Genomic DNA, 18,116 nt, shown 5'->3' with positions numbered 1-18,116 from the left:
CAACTAAAATCTACTAACATGGCTCTCATCATGTTACTTAATAAATTATATATTAAATACATAATTACATTATTTTCATATAGTAGCCGAACTACAACATGATAGCATCTGATAGACCTTGTTGTTTTTTGGATCGATAAGTGAACTTGAAATTGAAACAAGATAAAGACATGCTCAAATGGGCTTGATGATGTTTCAAAACACGTGCTGACATGAAGTACTCGAGGTTCTTATGATCCGTATATATAATAATTGGACTTAAAGCGCCTTCTAAATAATAACACCATTCTTGAAATAAATCCATAATTACAAAGACCTCTTTATCATGGATCTCATAATTAATTTTGGCTACTAAAATTTTTTTGGAATAAAAAGCTATTAGATGGAGTTTATCATCAATTTCCATTTGTAACAACACAACACCTATAGCAAAGTCTGATAGATTTGTTTTTATAAAAAGTACCTTGAAAAAGTCGACATAATACAAGATTAGTACAGAAGTAAATTCCTTTTTTAAAGCATCAAATGATGCTTCTGCTTCTTTATTCCACTCATGTTTGTTTTTATAAGTCAAACGTATAAGTCAAGCTATAACTTAAAAAAAATTCTTGATGAAGATTCTATAGTAATTAGTAAAGCCTAAAAAGCATTGCACATCTTATATTGTTCTTGGAATCTTCCAATCTATGATAGTTTGGATCTTCTTGGGATCCATGATAAGGCCTTTGTTGGAAATGATGCATCCTAAAAAGTCAACTTGATTAGTATGGAATACACACTTTTTCAACTCAGCATATAATCTTATATCTCTAAGTTTTTGTATCACACAATAAATATGAAGTTCATATTCTTTTATATTCTGAAAATAGATTAGAATGTCATCTAAGGAGCAAATGACAAAATCACCTAAAAATTCACAAAAAAACATCATTCATAAGATACTGAAAAGTAGCCAATGCATTCGTGAGTCCAAAAGGCATGACATTATCTTCAAAATGTCTATATCTACTTTGAAAATCAATCTTTCATTCATCTTCTTCTTTGATACAAACTAAATTATATGCTTCTCAATTGATTTGTAAAAAAAAAAAGAAGAATACAGATATTTTTTTAGAACATTGTTCTTATGATTTGTAAAAAAAAAATATCTGTATTCTTTTTTTAAAAAATTTCTTAGAATTCTTCATATTCGCTAGAAATATCACTTGATGTTTTTCCATCATTAGAAGTGGATGTAGCATATATAGCAAAAGATGATCCTTCTTTTGTAACATACATGAAAACTCTTATACCTAACAATAAAGGTTTAGATATACTAGACTCATGTACTTCTACTTCATTAACTTAATCTTGGATTATAATACCAAAAAAATTAAGATTACAAGAAATCCAATCTATTTGAAGGTTATATTTTTCTAGCCAAAATAATCCTAAAATAATCAGATTAGAGAGAGATCTTATTACATTAAATACTATTATGCTATTATAATCTTTAATTGTTACATTTAAAGGAATAGTCTTATGGATAATATTTCTAAAAGACAACTAATAACCATCTATGACTTCTACATGTATGGATTTAGTTTTTTTGATTAAAGGTATTTTTGATTTTTGACAAAATCTTTGTCTATAAAACAAGCTAAAGTTCCTGAATCTAATAAGGCAAGGACTTTGTGATTTTTAGGTCCTAAACATACATCTATTATAAAACAGGATGAGGGATCTGAGTAGAGAATATGATCTTTACTAGGTATTGTACATGATTCTACTCCATGGTCTCTATTGTAGCTGGAGTAACTCGTTTTTTGATATATTATCTTCTTTGGTAATTGTGCTCCTCATTTTATAATTGTGTTGCTTCTTTGGACAATGTTGATTAGTGCGCTTAGCTTTTCTATAGTATAAACACAAACCCTCTTAGCAACGTCGAGTCTTTTCTTACTTTGTGAGAATTTATAATGTATTGTATCAATTTACATTGGTTTCAGCCTTGAAGAATACATTTCAAAAAACTTAAAAGGTGTCACTATTACTTGACTTGTTCCTCTTGACCCAAGTCTTTGTTCTTGATGCCTTTCAAATAATTGATTATCACATGTAATGGCTTGAGCAATAAATTGTTTCAAAGATTTTATTTTTGGTATTGTTAATAACAAATCTTTGACAATATCTTTCAATCCATATCGAAATTGATTGATGAGTGTTTAATCATTCTAATCCACATCACAAGCAAGGTTTTAGAATTCAGCAACATATGTAGTGGTTGTTCGTAATCCTTATTGTAAAGATAAGAGTTTGGTCTTTGCTACTCATTCTCGATCACTTTCTCCAAATGTCACAATAACACTTCTATGAATGAATTTAAATCATAAAAGAGTCATAAAACTTTTTTCCATTAAAGGTGCAAAACAAGAGAGAGTACTTCCTAATAGAAGTGTGCTTATGAATCTAATTTGAATAGGATGCAACCTTAAATAGAACTTGACTTGTTGCAAAAATCTTAGAAATTTTGAACTTATTCCATCAAACTTCTCAAGTATACTAATCATTATCCCCGTCATACTTATAGAAGTAAAACTCCCTAGATTTGGTTGTAAAGTCGATCTATTTTCTTCCTTTAATTGTACAACTTCTTGCCATAGTATCAAGGACAAGAAAATAATAAAGACAAATAAACAAGTGAGACTTCTTTCATAGAAAGATGAAAAAATAGAAATAACTTGATATATATATTAAGAAAGAAACTGAAATGGCTATTGACAAAAGCCAAGAAAACTAGAGATCCTTGAAACTAGACTAGAAGCAAGAAAGGACTTGACAAGAGTGAAGAAGGCTTCACTCTTGTCTCTATATATACTATCTAACGAGGCACTACATGGCGACGTTCTATAAGACCTCTAATATGTATTGACTTTGTATGACACATGCCTTGACTTACAAGATAAGTTTTTTTACATATAGGCCACATAAGTAGCTTGGTCTTCAAGCTAACAACATGTGTGGCAAGTGGCCAACTTGTTGAGCACGTTTCTAATCCAAAAATTCAATTAAAGATACCTATAAAGTCAAAATAGTGTCTATGAAGCTTTTAGGAAGCTTCTGTACTAAATACTATAGAATTAACTTACTTTTATCTACTTTTACTTAATTCAATCTATTTATATATGTAATTATTGGCTTACATGAGTATGTCCATGACATTACCCTCCCTTCTAGAAATGAGTTCCATGAGGAGCAATCATCATATGTTAAAAAAATCTATGATGTGACAAATTGTATTCGCCACATACTCTGATCTTTGTTCTCTTCAAAGATGATTGATAGGACCTTTCAATCATTGGTAGTGTCTCATACCAAGGCTGCAAGACCATCCACTTATTTGATCATTGTTGAAGCCTTCATAACTTCCTTCGAATAAAATATTTAGAACACCATCAAGAGTTGTTCCTACCTCAAGTAAAATCATCAAACATTGGGAGTCCCTTCCAAGGTCGTGATATCAAATGTATTGTATCTCGCCATCTATTTAAGGAAGAACATGTCATTCTTGAAGATCTTGAAGGTTGAAAAAATCGTAATGTCTCATTCGGTAGGTCAGCAAACAAAGGTTCTTGAGTCGAATCAATTGGTTATTGGTTCTCCATCTCCTAAGCATCACAACTACAAAGAAGCTACAAACAATGATTGAAAGTAGAATGATATCTTGCCTAGATCTTATTTCTTTGATAAAGAAGGTTTTCATCTTGATTTTGATGGATGTCGTCAATGAAAAGCCTCCACCACCTTTGCTGTATTTATAAGATTCTTTACTAGCTTCCATGTGCATTCACTAATATCATATCCACGCCAATGGACAAGATATTCCAATTTATTTTGGTGTCACCTTGAATATAAGACTTCTTCTACTTCAAACTCTTCATTATTATTTACTTCTATAAGAGGAGGTGGAGCTTGTTTTCTTCTTGGTATGTCTACTATCTTGTATAGTTCAAGAAGAGACACGTGGAATACTAGATGGATTTTCATTGACTCTGGTAGATGTAAACGATATGCAACTAGATTGATTTGTATAGAAATAGAAAATGGTCCAAGCCTTTGATAGTCCAACATGTCACAAAGATGAGTGGTCTTGATAATGCGACGAAGTAATCATACCTTATCACCCATGTGAAATGGTGGTTGTTCTTTTCAATAGACATCTGCATTAACCTTTTGTTATTCTTGAGCTTCTTTTAATTATGCCTTTATCGTTGCATGTAGCTCTAACAAATGAATTGCCAAATCTTTCGCAGCACGATTATCAACTTTTAAAAAGTCAAAAGTATCAAGTCGTGGATGATAACCATAATTGACAAAGAAAGGTATTTGTTTTGTAGAAGAATGTATCAAGTTATTATAATCAAACTCTGCCAATGGCAAAAGAGTTGTCCAATCATCTTGTTGGTAGTTAATGATACATCTTAAATATTGCTCCAAAACTTGATTAACATGCTCTATTTATCCATCAATTTGATGATGGAATGCTGAAGATACTTTTATATCTACTGTGATTACTCGTTTTACTTATTCCGGAAGAAACCTCCCAGAATAAACCTATATAAAGGGATTCAAACATGGGGAATGACCATGTATATGAGCTCCAATTGTTAGGATCATGCAATTAACTGCTACTACTGAATGCTTACCATACCAAAGAATACTTAATTTTTCCTCTTATTGTCCACTCTCTCATATCAATACAATAACATCCACGACAACGATTTCACTACCTTGTATAATTCACGAACACACAAGCATATCCCAAATCTTGGAACGAACAACTTCCAATCCATAGAATCTAATCAAGATAATTCCTTCGATTACAATTCCTCTCCACTAAACTTACAACCTTGCTATAAACAATGACTGGAAACTTCCATACGTCCTCAATCTTTCACAACAATTGATAAATAGTGATCCATAAACAACTTTGTAAATCAAACATTAATTCATTAAATTGATTCTCTTCACTAGAATCAATACTAATACGAAAGAAATAAGAAAATTAAAAAGAAGAGATAGCACCAAGCTAATCCCCGGCTCAGTACTATTGTAGTTTGGCCCTCCATTCACAACTCTCACAGTCTAGCCCTCGGCTCACAACTCTCACAGTCTGGCCCTCGGCTTACGACTCTCACAGTCTGGCCCTCGGCTTACGACTCTCACAATCTGGCATTTTCTTTCCCTCTCCCATCCTCCTTATACTACCCCCGAGATACCAACTCCTATACTACAGATGATAACTACTTTTCCTGACTATTCATCCATTCTACCTATTGAACTACTTTTTCAGCAGTAATCTATCCTTGTTTACACTATACACTAGGTATCTATATTCTGAAAATAACTACTTATTCTACATAGCCCCACTCCTAACTATGCAGCATCCTCGCAAACACTCAATTGATACCTATCTAAAAATTATCTAACAAAACTCTACAAAAATTGTGATCTCTCTAGCCTATCTAATTAATCAATTGTCACAGTATCTGTTATTAGTTCCATCGATTTTGGTTCCAACTACAAATCTTCGTCCTCCTCTAATCCTTCCATCGGCTCCTGCCTCAACTGAGCTGAAAGGTCTTCATTGTACTCACCCAGTTCATGGACTTGAGCTTCCAAATTCAAGATCTGGGCATCTCTCAATTCCAACTGGTGCTAAAAGTGACTCCTCTCTTCTGGAACTTCGAGAACTGGCAACGTCGATACTTGTGCTTGACCAATATTGACTAAATCCTCTGCCAATCTTATCACCTCGGCGTTCAAGGCCTCAATTTCAGCCCTTAACCGCTCCATTTCACATTTGTATTGGTCACTCAATACCAATTTCTCTTGCGCCAATAACTCGGTCTTTTCTCGTTCCATTACCAACTGACCCTTCACTTTTTCTAGTTCCAAAATTGAATTACTGCGAGCCCAAAATAGCTCTTACTGTAGGTCTCCACTATGCGTTCTCTTTCTTGTGACTGGCTCCTCAATGTTAACTTTTATTTGCAACTACTACTCTCGAAAATATAAGAAATACAAGAAAATGCCACTCCAGCCAACCCAAAAAAACACCACAAAATGACTTTAACTGGTGCCCCACTCCTATTCTTTTACTACCTAGTGATAATACCAATATGTTATCCATACTGTCCATTGTCGAGGTAGAGAGAGTTTGCCTCAAGAAAACGTTGGACTTCTAGCTGTCACTAATTATTCAATCAAGCTTGAAAATAAGGGAAGCCCTAAGTTTATATATATTTTTTCTCTTTTTGAATAATTACACCAAATACACAATCCTCTAATAACCCACAACTTCCAAAATATGATAAAATCTTCTAAATCCTTGTTTATTTTTATGTGGAGAATTTCCCGAACTTCAACACCTTATATCTCTTAATCCGACCGTCCAAACAAACTCTAATTTTACATGAGGTACTAATGTATTCTTATTAACTTCTACAAAACTTTTCAACCGCAAATTCATTGCAGATCTTGAGATATCTTGAAATCTCTAACAGCCGCTTCAAACCCTTGTCTTTATACATCCGCATGCAATTCTCTTTATATCTCACAAAATGTAAGCTCAAATGCCACGAAATTTGTATGTATAGCTTCTTAACACAAAATTTTACATTATCCAAAAAATTTTGAGCTAAAAATTTGTCTAAAAACTCAAGTTATGGCTTCAACTATTACTACAAACAAACCCGCTTACTTACTGCTTTTGATTTGGAAGCGTCGCCTTCAACTCCTTACAACTCCTTCATATAAACTCCAAAAGTAATAATTCTTTCGTAAAAGATGTAGGCCTTGAAATCATCGTTCTAGTCGCTCCTTCCGATCTTCAAAAGCTGCTGTAAAACTCCTTATACTCTCAAAAGAGTAACAATATGTCGTAAATAAACACCTTAACTTCAAACGGCTATAACTTTTTCACCCTAACTCCAAATCCTCTAATTGTTGCACAAAAATTGTATCCCAAATCCTAAACTTTACAACCTTAGCTTGTAATCTCCAAATGCCCTCAAAAGAGGAACCCTAATCCCTAATAAGGCCTCGGACAGCCTCCTTGAAGCCCATTGGCATGGCCTTCGACCAGTAGGGATGAAGTTTCTCATTCTTTGCCTTCATCCGACCATGCCTTGCTTTCATCCCTCTCAATTAGCCTCCTATTAGTTTATATTTTCATCCTTAGGCTTCTACCTTCTCCCAAGGCTTCATACTAAACATTTAGGTCCTATATATATATATATATATATATATAATGTCAAAATCAAAAGAAATAAAGAAACAAGGTAAAGTTTCTTATACCAACTCCTTTTAGTTTAATCTACTAGCCACTCTAACATACATCTAGATTTATCAACATATAATATGTTTTAACTAATTTTTACATACTGTAAGCATTTACAGTACGACACCGTGAAAGGTAATGAGAAATAATCTTTCTTGGTGGCTGCATTAAGTTTCCAAAAATCCTGATAATTTCCATTCTTTTTTAATACCATCACGATTGGCGACATCCATGCACTATGCAGAACATGATAAATAAAATCCACGTCGATAAGTTTATCTAATTCCTCTTTCACTAAAAGGAAATATTTTAGTTTAAGCCGGTGTTGCCTCTGTCGTACCGGTTTAGTGTTCTCTTCTAAAATAATACGATGCTCACAGACTTCAGTGGGAATACCTTTTAAATCATCATAAGTCCAAGCAAAAGCGGATTTATGATGCAAGAAAAATTTGGTCCAGCAGGTCAACTCTTGTTCTTTAATACCTTTGTAGACCTTAATTGTCTGAGGTTCTGCTGTGGTCGCCAAGTTGATAGTTTGACATAAAGGTACAACGGTGATGTTTTTTTTAATCCCCGCACTGGTTTAAAATCAATCGATAAGTTCGACATGTATGAAGTACTGAATCATGTGTCTAGGGCACTAACATGGTGCACATCATACTTCGTCATCCAATCAATACTAACATAATCCGAGTTTTTTGAGTCCGTCAGGTATATCAAGTACTCCCCCGGACCTCTACATTGATACACCACTCCAGGGTATAGTGCTCCTTCCACGGGCGCCTTCGTAATTGGTGCTACTACGTTGTCATCGGAGCTAAGCTCATCGTCCAACGTTAATTCAGATGCTGGCAATTGAGACTCCTCGTGATAGTGTACAAGGTACATTTGTAACACCATTTTATCTCTGCCTTTGCCAATTGTTAAAGTACTCCGATTCCAATCGTTCTTGGCCTTTGCTTGATAAAGCCAGGGTCGTCTCAATAAAATTAGATATGATAAAGTCAAACGTTGTAACCGAAAGATGATATAGTCGATTTCATATGCAATACCAGTAATCATAGTTTGAACACTCCGTAAGATACCCATTGGTTTAACCCAGCTATGATCTGCCATCCGTAATACTAATATCGTGGGTACTAAGTGTTCCAAATCTAAAGCATCCATTGTATCAGCGTTCATTAAATTGACGCTGGAACCACCATCTACCTGAACACCTGAGATCATAACACCGTCATTCAAAACATCGATGGTTGGTGCACCTGGGTCAAGGTTCAAATTGACTTCACAAACTTCTTTATTACGATGCTTATACCATATTAATGATGAATTCAATGTAGAACGGTACTTTGGTGCGACTGCTAGAAGTTGCTTCATAGAATAGAAGGCCGAATAGCATCCAGATCCTTCAAAATATCATAAGGTTCTATATTTAGGATAATTTCTAATGCCCTCTTTTTTTTCATTGGTTTGAGTTTAACTCCATGAGATAAGATATTCTTCCGCCCTGGACTCGGAATTGGAACAGCACCCGGGGCTTCTTTGGAATTTTCACCCCCGAGAGGATCTTTCAACGGATAGGACGTTTCTCGGAACTGTGTAGAGATTGGAACTGCTTGGAATGGAATTGAAGCCTCCGTTATTGGGACCTCATTGGATTGTGTCACCGAGTCACGTCTCATACTGGATACGAAGTCCGTAACAGGATCTAGATTGGATGGTTTCGATAAATTGGCATGTGAAACCAAATTGAGTTCCTTAGTCTGTTGAGGTCTCAATATTGGGATACGTCCCAATACTAATATTGGTTCGTTTAGCCCCATGGACGGCGCTACTTGCTCTCCTGTGATTAGTTCATCTATATCGTGAATTAGATTCTTGTCTTTTTATTGACCTTTGGTAAGCACTACGTTCACCACCTTGACACGATGTAGTAGTGCGTCTTGTTAAACAGGGCCTTTGTCCTCCGTCGGTTGGCTTGTTTGTATTTGTTGGTCCCGATTATTATAATTAAAGGATGCATTGCATTGCTGATACGTGTGACCAGAGTGCTTACAATTTCCACATATTAGAGCATAGTCATCACTGGCCCTTGGATTAGGACATTCATTCGTATAATGACCAATTTGTCTACAACGATAGCAATGAAGTGGTCTCCTACCAACTCCTTTAGGGATATTGGGTGTCTCTACGGGTATATAACGGCTAAGTTTGTTCTATGTCGGATGAGTAAAGGATCCTGGTTGACCCATTGTTACTGTAGAGTCTGGCATTGGCTTCGTCATGGGTGGATATTGATGGTATTTTGGTTGGTTCATCGCCAATCCGTGAGTATTGGATACACCTTCTTGGTAAAATTCAGAGTTTAGAAAATTAGAATAATTCCTGTTTTATTTATTCGCTCGATTTCCATTCCAGCCAAACCTATTTTCCGTTTGCACTTGATTGACGTCCCATTGAGTTGGTTGAGTCATTATCTAGTTACTGAGTTGTTGTTGCTTTTGTAAATTCCAACAGTTGGTGGTAATATGCTTGCCCCCGCAAAAGGTACAGTGTACAGTCATTTGGGGTGGTGAAGGACATTCTGTTACTAAATGACCTTGCCTCTTACAATTGTTGCACTAGACATTGGGATGCATATTGGTTGATTTATGCCTTTTTTCTTTATCCTTGGCCAGATTCACAACCAATTCATCCATTTTTTTCGACAATGTTAAAAGCAATGACTCATTGGGATCTCTTGATACCAATGCATTTGGCAATTCCTTTGTAAGTATTGGTTTCTGATATGCAGAATAAGACGCATACGGATGTGATGATGATGGTGGTACAGCTTGCAATGGAACGGCATCCACTATTCCCTGTGGAATTGTACCATAATCATTCCTTCCTAGATAACTTCCCGATGCGTCATTCCAATTTGTCATTTGATAACCTCCTTGAGATGGAATCATTGTGGCTCCAACTGTTAAGTTTTTGTCATAGTGACATTCCTCCTATATTTTTGCTCACTTAAGAGATGATGCAATGGTGGCTGATTGGGCCTCCTTTACAAATATTTTCAATTTTGGTGGATGTAGTCCATTAACCAATATGGACAACACAAATGATTTCGGCATTTGGTTATTTGGCTATTTTCAAAGTATATCCGCTATACGACCATAATATGACTGTATCGCTTCTCCTGGTACCATTCTACTGTTCATTAATTTTTCTCCAAGATGTTCTTCAAAACCAATTGGTCGAAAATGGGCTAAAAATATATTTTTCAATGCCTCCGAATTGATAAATTGTCCTACAGGTTGGCGGTTATACCACTCAAACATTGTATCTTTCAATGTTGCTGGCAGCCATCTCAGCCAAATGTCTTTTGTTCTTCCATTATTGGCTACACACGCTATCAAGAATTGAGACAAATGTTGATCTGGATCCACACATGGCAAACCCCAAAAAATAGGTAATGACACAACGCTAGTCGTTCGATCGCCCACTGCATCTATTTGAACTACAATCGGAACTGCTGGTCCTCCAGACGTCATTAAAGATGTCGGTGTTCTGCTCAATTTCTTATTAAAATAAAAATTGTCTCCTGCAAAAGTCTTTTTCGGACTTCCAGGCCTTCTCGATTGACTATTATTATCCCCAAATAATTTTACTGGTTGAATATGCGATAAAAATGACAGGTTTTGATATACTCTGAATTGGTCTTTATTGGTAAGTGATCTATGTCGATCTTCAGAACCAGTCTTGTTAGGATCAAACGTATTTCCAATTGAGAAGATACCTAGTGGGGTACCTAATTCCTCTGTGCCTTCCTCGTTTTCCATTAACGGCTTCGAGAGGTTTGCTGGACTATTAGCAGTGCTCCCCGCGAGTGCACTTGGCAATTTCTTTAACAATATGTACTTCTGAAATATTAGAGGTTGATCGTCTTCTGGGTATGATCGAATATGTCGAGAGGCATGCAACCACGGCTTAATCCAACTTTGTCGATGCTTCTTTTTTAATTTACAATCTTGCTCATTACGCAACAAATTTCTTGCTTGCGATTGCTTTGTTCTTTTTTTTGATTGCTTTATTCTCTTTGCTGTTAAATTCTGATTCTTAATAACCATACTCTTTCATTATTTCTATTGAGTTTGCTTCCTAATCTCTTTTACTGCTTCGACAGTTAATTTCTAACACTGAATAATGTTTTCAATCCCCGGCATCGACGCTAAAATGTGATTACTCGTTTTACTTATTCCGGAAGAAACCTCCCAGAATAAAGCTATATAGGGGGATTCGAACACGGGGAATGACCATGTATATGAGCTCCAATTGTTAGGGTCAAACAATTAACTGCTACTGCTGAATGCTTACTATACCAAAGAATACTTAACTTTTTTTCCTACTGTCCACTCTCTCATATCAATACAATAACATCCACGACAACGATTTCACTACCCTGTATAATTCACGAATACACAAGCATATCCCAAACCTTGGAACGAACAACTTTCAATCCACAGAATCTAATCAAGACAATTCCTTCGATTACAATTCCTCTCCACTAAACTTACAACCTTGCAATAAACAGTGACTGGAAACTTCCATACGTCCTCAATCTTTCACAACAATTGATAAATAGTGATCCATAAACAACTTTGCAAATCAAACATTAATTCATTAAATCAATTCTCTTCACTAGAATCAACACTAACACAAAAGAAATAAGAAAACTAAGAAGAAGAGATAGCACCAAGCTTATCCCCGGCTCCGTACTATCGTAGTCTGGTCCTCTGCTCACAACTCTCACAGTCTCGCCCTCGGCTCACAACTCTCACAGTTTGGCCCTCGCTCACAACTCTCACAATCTGGCCCTCGACTCAAAACTCTCACAGTCTGGCCCTCGACTAACAACTCTCACAGTCTGGCATTTTCTTCCCCTCTCCCATCCTCCTTATACTACCTCCAAGATACCAACTCCTATACTACAGATGATAACTACTTTTCCTGACTATTCATCCATTCTACCTGCTGAACTATCTTTTCAACAATTATCTATCCCTGTTTACACTATACACTAGGTATCTATATTCTGAAAATAACTACTTATTCTACATCCACTTTTAGAATCTTGAAAAGAGTCCATCAAAATCTTGATACAAATTGAGTTCTCTTATCTGATATAATATCCTTGGGTAATCCATGATAGCAATAGATATTGTTAAGAAAGAGCTTGATTGTTTCTTCACCTGTGATAGATTTTGTACATGGTATAAAATATGCCATCTTGGTAAAATGCCAATTATGTGAGCCCAAAAGTTGTTTAACATCGTTGGTTAAACTAAAAAAATCTAAAAAAAATGAGGATTTTGATTATGTTTTGTTATAATAAGTTAGTTATAGACATTAATGTTAGTGGCTTATTGATGATTAGTAGTGGAAAGAAAAATCAAGGGAGAAGAGAGTGGTGGGAAAGATAAGAAAAAGAGCCAAAAGAAAAAAAAAAAAAAAAAAAAAACAAAAAAAAAAACAAAAAGGCCAAGAAGAAAGAAAGAAGAAGATGAAGAGGGACAAGGAGAAGAAAATAATTAGAAGTAAATTTATTGTGATGGGTTTGTCAAATTGTTGGTTCTTAATGATCTAGAACTTAGATTTGGGTGTATGAATAGTCAAACTTGATGTTTAAATATGTTTTAAACACATTGGTGGAGTTAGTTTTGTCAAAAAACGCTTCGAATTGGAGATTTTGGGCATGTCCAGCACTAAAATCGGATTTAGGACTTAGGGTTAATGTGGGCCCTTGATCTTGATTAGGGTTGGTGGATTCGGATGGTGGAGATGTGGCCGCCACCCTTTGGTCTCTTCCTACTTGGATAAGAGGGTGGGGGTGGCCACACTCGCTCTCTCTCTCTTTTTTTTTTTTGGGACGAAGCCATGCCAAATTGCATCCCCACGTACCCTTGTTTCTATAGAGCTGCAATTGCGCAGCTGTAGTGTATTAGTTATCTGGAAATAGAACGTCAAACTTTACCAATAGTTAGATCTTGTCGTTAGCTTCCTCGGGACAGTAGGCACGCTTTGTTTGGAGAGAAAACAAGAAAGTTGTGGTGGTTTTAGTGACAAGGAGGTCAGCTGCTGGCCAGATCTGGAGGTCCGACTTTGGAATGCGAGTGTTGGTGGACAGTATTGAATTTGGAGCTGAAACTTTTGTGGGGGATGGTTCTTGTTGTCAGCTTTGCAAGGACTATTTGCACGCTTAGATTGAGTAAAGGCCAAGGAAGTTATGGTGGTTGGAGTGAAGAGGAGTCGGCCGTGGTGAAGATGTAGCACTCCGCCAACTCAAGCTACTTTGGAAGGTCATATCTTGGAATTCACTCAAGATTTTCAAGAAAAAATTATTGGAGGTGATGCGGCTTCAATTCTAGTTTCTGGAATGCTAAAGCATATGCGTTGCACAACTGGAATGGAGCAAGGGCAAGGGTTTTTGTGGCCAGGGATGCTCTGACTAGGCCGAGAAAGTCAGGCAACTTTGAGGCAAGATTTCTCTTAGCTTAATTGTTGTTTTGCATTGAATTTTGTTGGAGGACAAGCGCTTGTAAGTCTACTTTCTAAAATAGCAAAGCTTGTTATAAACAAGTTAGTGATGCAACCATTGTAGTGGAATTCGTGCAAGGGGGTCGCTACCATGACTTGGAAGGTGGCGACTTCCAATTTTCTTTAATTTTTAGGATGAATCTTGGATGAATTAGGTCAATTGTACGAATTGTCAGTTGGGTGATAAGTTGACTTATGGTTGGATGAATGAATCTTTAGATGAAAATTAGATGAACAAACTTTGAATGAATGAATATTATAGAATGAATGAGATTTAAGGGATGGATGATTGATGAAGGGAAATTTAGGATGAATGAACTTAGGGTTTATGGATGAACTTAGGGTTTATGGATGAACTTAGGGTTTATAGATGAACTTAGGGTTTTTGGATGAACTTAGGGTTTCTAGATGAACTTAGGATTTCTGGATGAACTTAGGATTTATGGATGAACTTAGGGTTTATGGATGAACTTAGGATTTATAGATGAATTTAGGATTTATGGATGAACTTAGGATTTATGAATGAACTTAGGGTTTATAAAAATTATGTGTGAGTGAAGTTAATCCACTTGACTACTAAACGCAATTAAGGGTGGAGGAATTTAGCTCACATAAATGGTGCGTTTGCTGGGAGCCAATCTTAGAGACGTTGTCTAACAATTTTTTTTTTTTTTTTTTTTTTTTTTTTTGAGTTGAGATGATTGATTACATGGAGGAAGGAAATAATAGGAGCAAGATGATGGGGTCGTGATTGGAAGGAGCACAGCAGAAGGTATGTGGGTCTTGGAGATATCTATAGTAGTTTGTGCTAGAAACCTTAGCATGTGATCGAGAGGCCGGTGGTATACTAATTGTGCAGGAAGCTGGAATTGCATGAGGTAAACCATCATACATTGAATGATCTATGTTAACTTAGGATTGTAATTCGTCGTTGTCGTTGCCTTGTTAGTGGGTAATGCCTCGGCAGTGAGCTGAATTGAGAACGAGGGGGGTTCTGGCCGCGAAGGCAGAATCACAATGTCTCGTTTACTGACCGGGTAAGCCCCACAACATAGGTTGTACCGTATGCCAAGATTGGACTAGCGGGCTGGTTTGCCTTAGTGAATTCCATGTCATCACCCATAAATACTATCTTGGTGGTTTGCGTTCCCTACCCACCTGAGGGTAGGCTAGATTATTAATTATCAATTTAAAAATTTCAAAAAAAAAAAAAAAAAAAAAAAAAATGGGTTGGTAGGTAATGAGAGAAGGTCAGTGAGGACATTTAGATGTTCCTGAAAACTAGATCTCAAAAACCTACTTTGAACCAAGGACTTGAACATATTGGAAGACGTGGGGGCAAGGTCATGGATAACAAGGAAGCAGCCCCTTCTCGGAATACACTCATTAATAGTAGAAGCAATGAAGAATTTCTTGGAGGAGACATTAGAAGGAATTTAGAAAAGGCTTTAGGAGATGTCAGGGGCAGCAAGCTATTGGAGGAGTTGGAAGTGGAGGAGTTAGAGATAGAACACGTAGACCTTGAAGACGGAGTGTTTGGAGACGTGAACCTTAGGGAAATAGGAGAACAGGATAGGACCTTGGACTTTGTGCCTGCGGTCGAAGGATTTGTTCATGAGATGGCGACGGAGTGGCTTCCAGCTTTAGATCCCTTAGTTAGGCCATGAGGTTTGCCCGTGGCTATGCCAGCAGGGCTATTAGCGCCCACAGTTCCAGGGAATCTCCCCAAGTTCTATGGCACCAAGGACGAGGATCCAACCCTACACATGGAGAGGTACATAGAGATTTTGACAACATCCCTCATTAGGATCGAGGGGTATTACCTAGTTTGGTTCTCCAGAACCTTACACGATGAGGCTTACAATTGGTACCGGGACCATGATGAGGGACATTTTACCACGTGGTCCCAGTTGCAAGTAGCCTTCTTAAACCACTTTAGGCCGGAGGTTGGACAAAGTACAGCCTTGAGAGCACTGGGAGCGGTACGACAGCAAAGAGACGAGGAAATGGCTAACTACATCAGGAGGTTTGACTTGGTCTGCATGCGTTATGTAAGAGGATTGTTGAATGGCGATACGTTAAAGCAATTCTTCATTGAAGGATTTGCTAATCGATCTACAATCAAGGGAGTATTAGAGAGAAACCCAGCCACTTTGGAGGAAGCCAAAACAGCGGCGCGCGTTGTAGATTTAATCGAGAGAAGTTATGAAAGGCATTGGACGAAGGAAGATGAGTCTATCCCGGGGTTTATTCCAATTAATCCCGTAAGCCAAGCGGTAGGACCAAGCACGTCAAGTACACCTCCGATAGTCAACAATGGTGCCCAATATTACAATGTCATGCCCACGGCCACCAGAGCTCCGGTACCCTTATTGGCGTTACCAGAGCCACAATTGGAGAAGAAAGTGGAGGACTTGGAGAAGAAAATACATATCGGACAAGAAGGTTTTCAAGACTCCATGATGAAGCAGATCCAAGCCTTGACTGAACAGATGGCATTCATGGTAAAGAATCAAAATTCAAACATCCCACCTCCTCGGATAGAGTCTGGTAACCATAACTCGGGGGTTTGGTGCACTACTTGTGGCCAAAATGGGCATTCATCTCTTCAGTGCCGAGTAAGGCCTCAAGGTAATCCAAATCCTCAATCATATCAGCCAACACAAGGCTATGGAAGAGATAGAGGACCTCAGCAGCGGCAAGGAGGTTATCAAGGTAGTCCTCAAGGATATGGTAGAAGTGGCAAGCCTCGGAAGGAGTACCATGAGCTTTGCAGGAGATGGCATGAGCCGGGTCAGTGCTGGGATGATGGCCAACCATGGCCATGTGGCAATTGTGGTGGCAATCATCCTACCCATGAATGTAGACAACTTGATAAGGTAATTCAACTACCACCACCAATAACAAATCCTTATGAGAACGTGCGGAATAACATGAGAGAACAGAGACGACCTCGTGGTGATGATCAGAGGGGCCTAAAACCTCCTAATCTCTACTACAACTATTAGGATTTCAGACAAAACCATCAACCTCCGGAAGGATTACAAACCCGCCAAGGTTATATCCTAGTTGCCCAAAATCAACAAGGCGGCTATCAAAACTATGCAAACCAGAAACAAGGTCCATCTTCTAACCAAGATGTTAGAGTAGCAGAAGAGGTCTTATTGAAGGGTCCTGCGCCATCTCTAGCAAAGACCACAATGGTGATTGAAGAACATGAAGCACCTTCTAATTTAGTGACCCACGAATTGAAGAAAGACGGAGGCGATGGCCATGAGAATGCTACTTTGGCTGTGATTACCTGAGGGCAAGCTCATAGGCAATCACCAATCGATGAAGAAGACTCAGATAGTAGTGAGTCTGAAGAGTTGTTGGATTTAGTAGCTCTTGAGGCGGCTGCAAAGGAGGCGACAAGAATTACAAGGGAGGTAGGCACCGCAGTAGGTGATGAAAGGTCATCTGAAGGCTCTGATCCAAGTAAAGGGTTAGAACCGGGTGAATGGGAGGGTCCAGATATTCCAGAGGAAGAGTTTGGAGGATTGGGTCGTACGACACCAACCTCTTACTAGAAGTATGATCTCTGCAGGGACTTGCAGAGGATAAAGGCTGACATCTCAATTGCTCAACTATTGAAGATATCTCCTTTGATGAGGAAGAGTTTCAAAGAAGGATTGCCTAGGGCGAAGATGAAGAAGAAGACTCAGAAGAGCACAGTGGCTAGGGTACAAGCATCTATTAGGCCAGTGGATATGAAGGCAGTGGAGATCGAGGTCACTATCGTGGACAAGGTGGTTCCGAATGTGCTCATTGATGGAGGTAGTGGGCTTAACATCATGCCACTTCATACCATAGAGAAGTTGGGGTTGAATTTAACCGGACCTTCACCATTTGTATTAAACATGGCAGATCAGAGTCCTGCTAGGCCTTTAAGCCAGATCACGAACTGTAAAATCTCTACAGGAGGGGAGGATTATTTAGTGACCTTCCATGTTATCAGGATGCACACTTCCAAAGAATCTTTTCCACTTCTCTTAGGTCGTCCGTGGTTGAGGATGGCCAATGCCACCATCATGTGGGGTGGTGATAAGCCCTCCATAGTTTACGGTCCATATGAAAATTCCACTAAAGTTAGAATCAAGCCTTTGATAGGACTCGAGGTGGTTGACACCATATCTATTGGAGAAGGTAAACCATTAAAATCCGTGGATGGGAT

Source organism: Physcomitrium patens, chromosome 2 (genome assembly GCF_059467195.1).
Source record: "Physcomitrium patens ecotype Gransden chromosome 2, ASM5946719v1, whole genome shotgun sequence".
In the NCBI taxonomy this organism is placed as follows: domain Eukaryota; kingdom Viridiplantae; phylum Streptophyta; class Bryopsida; order Funariales; family Funariaceae; genus Physcomitrium; species Physcomitrium patens.
Note: the sequence above shows the minus strand (reverse complement) of the source record.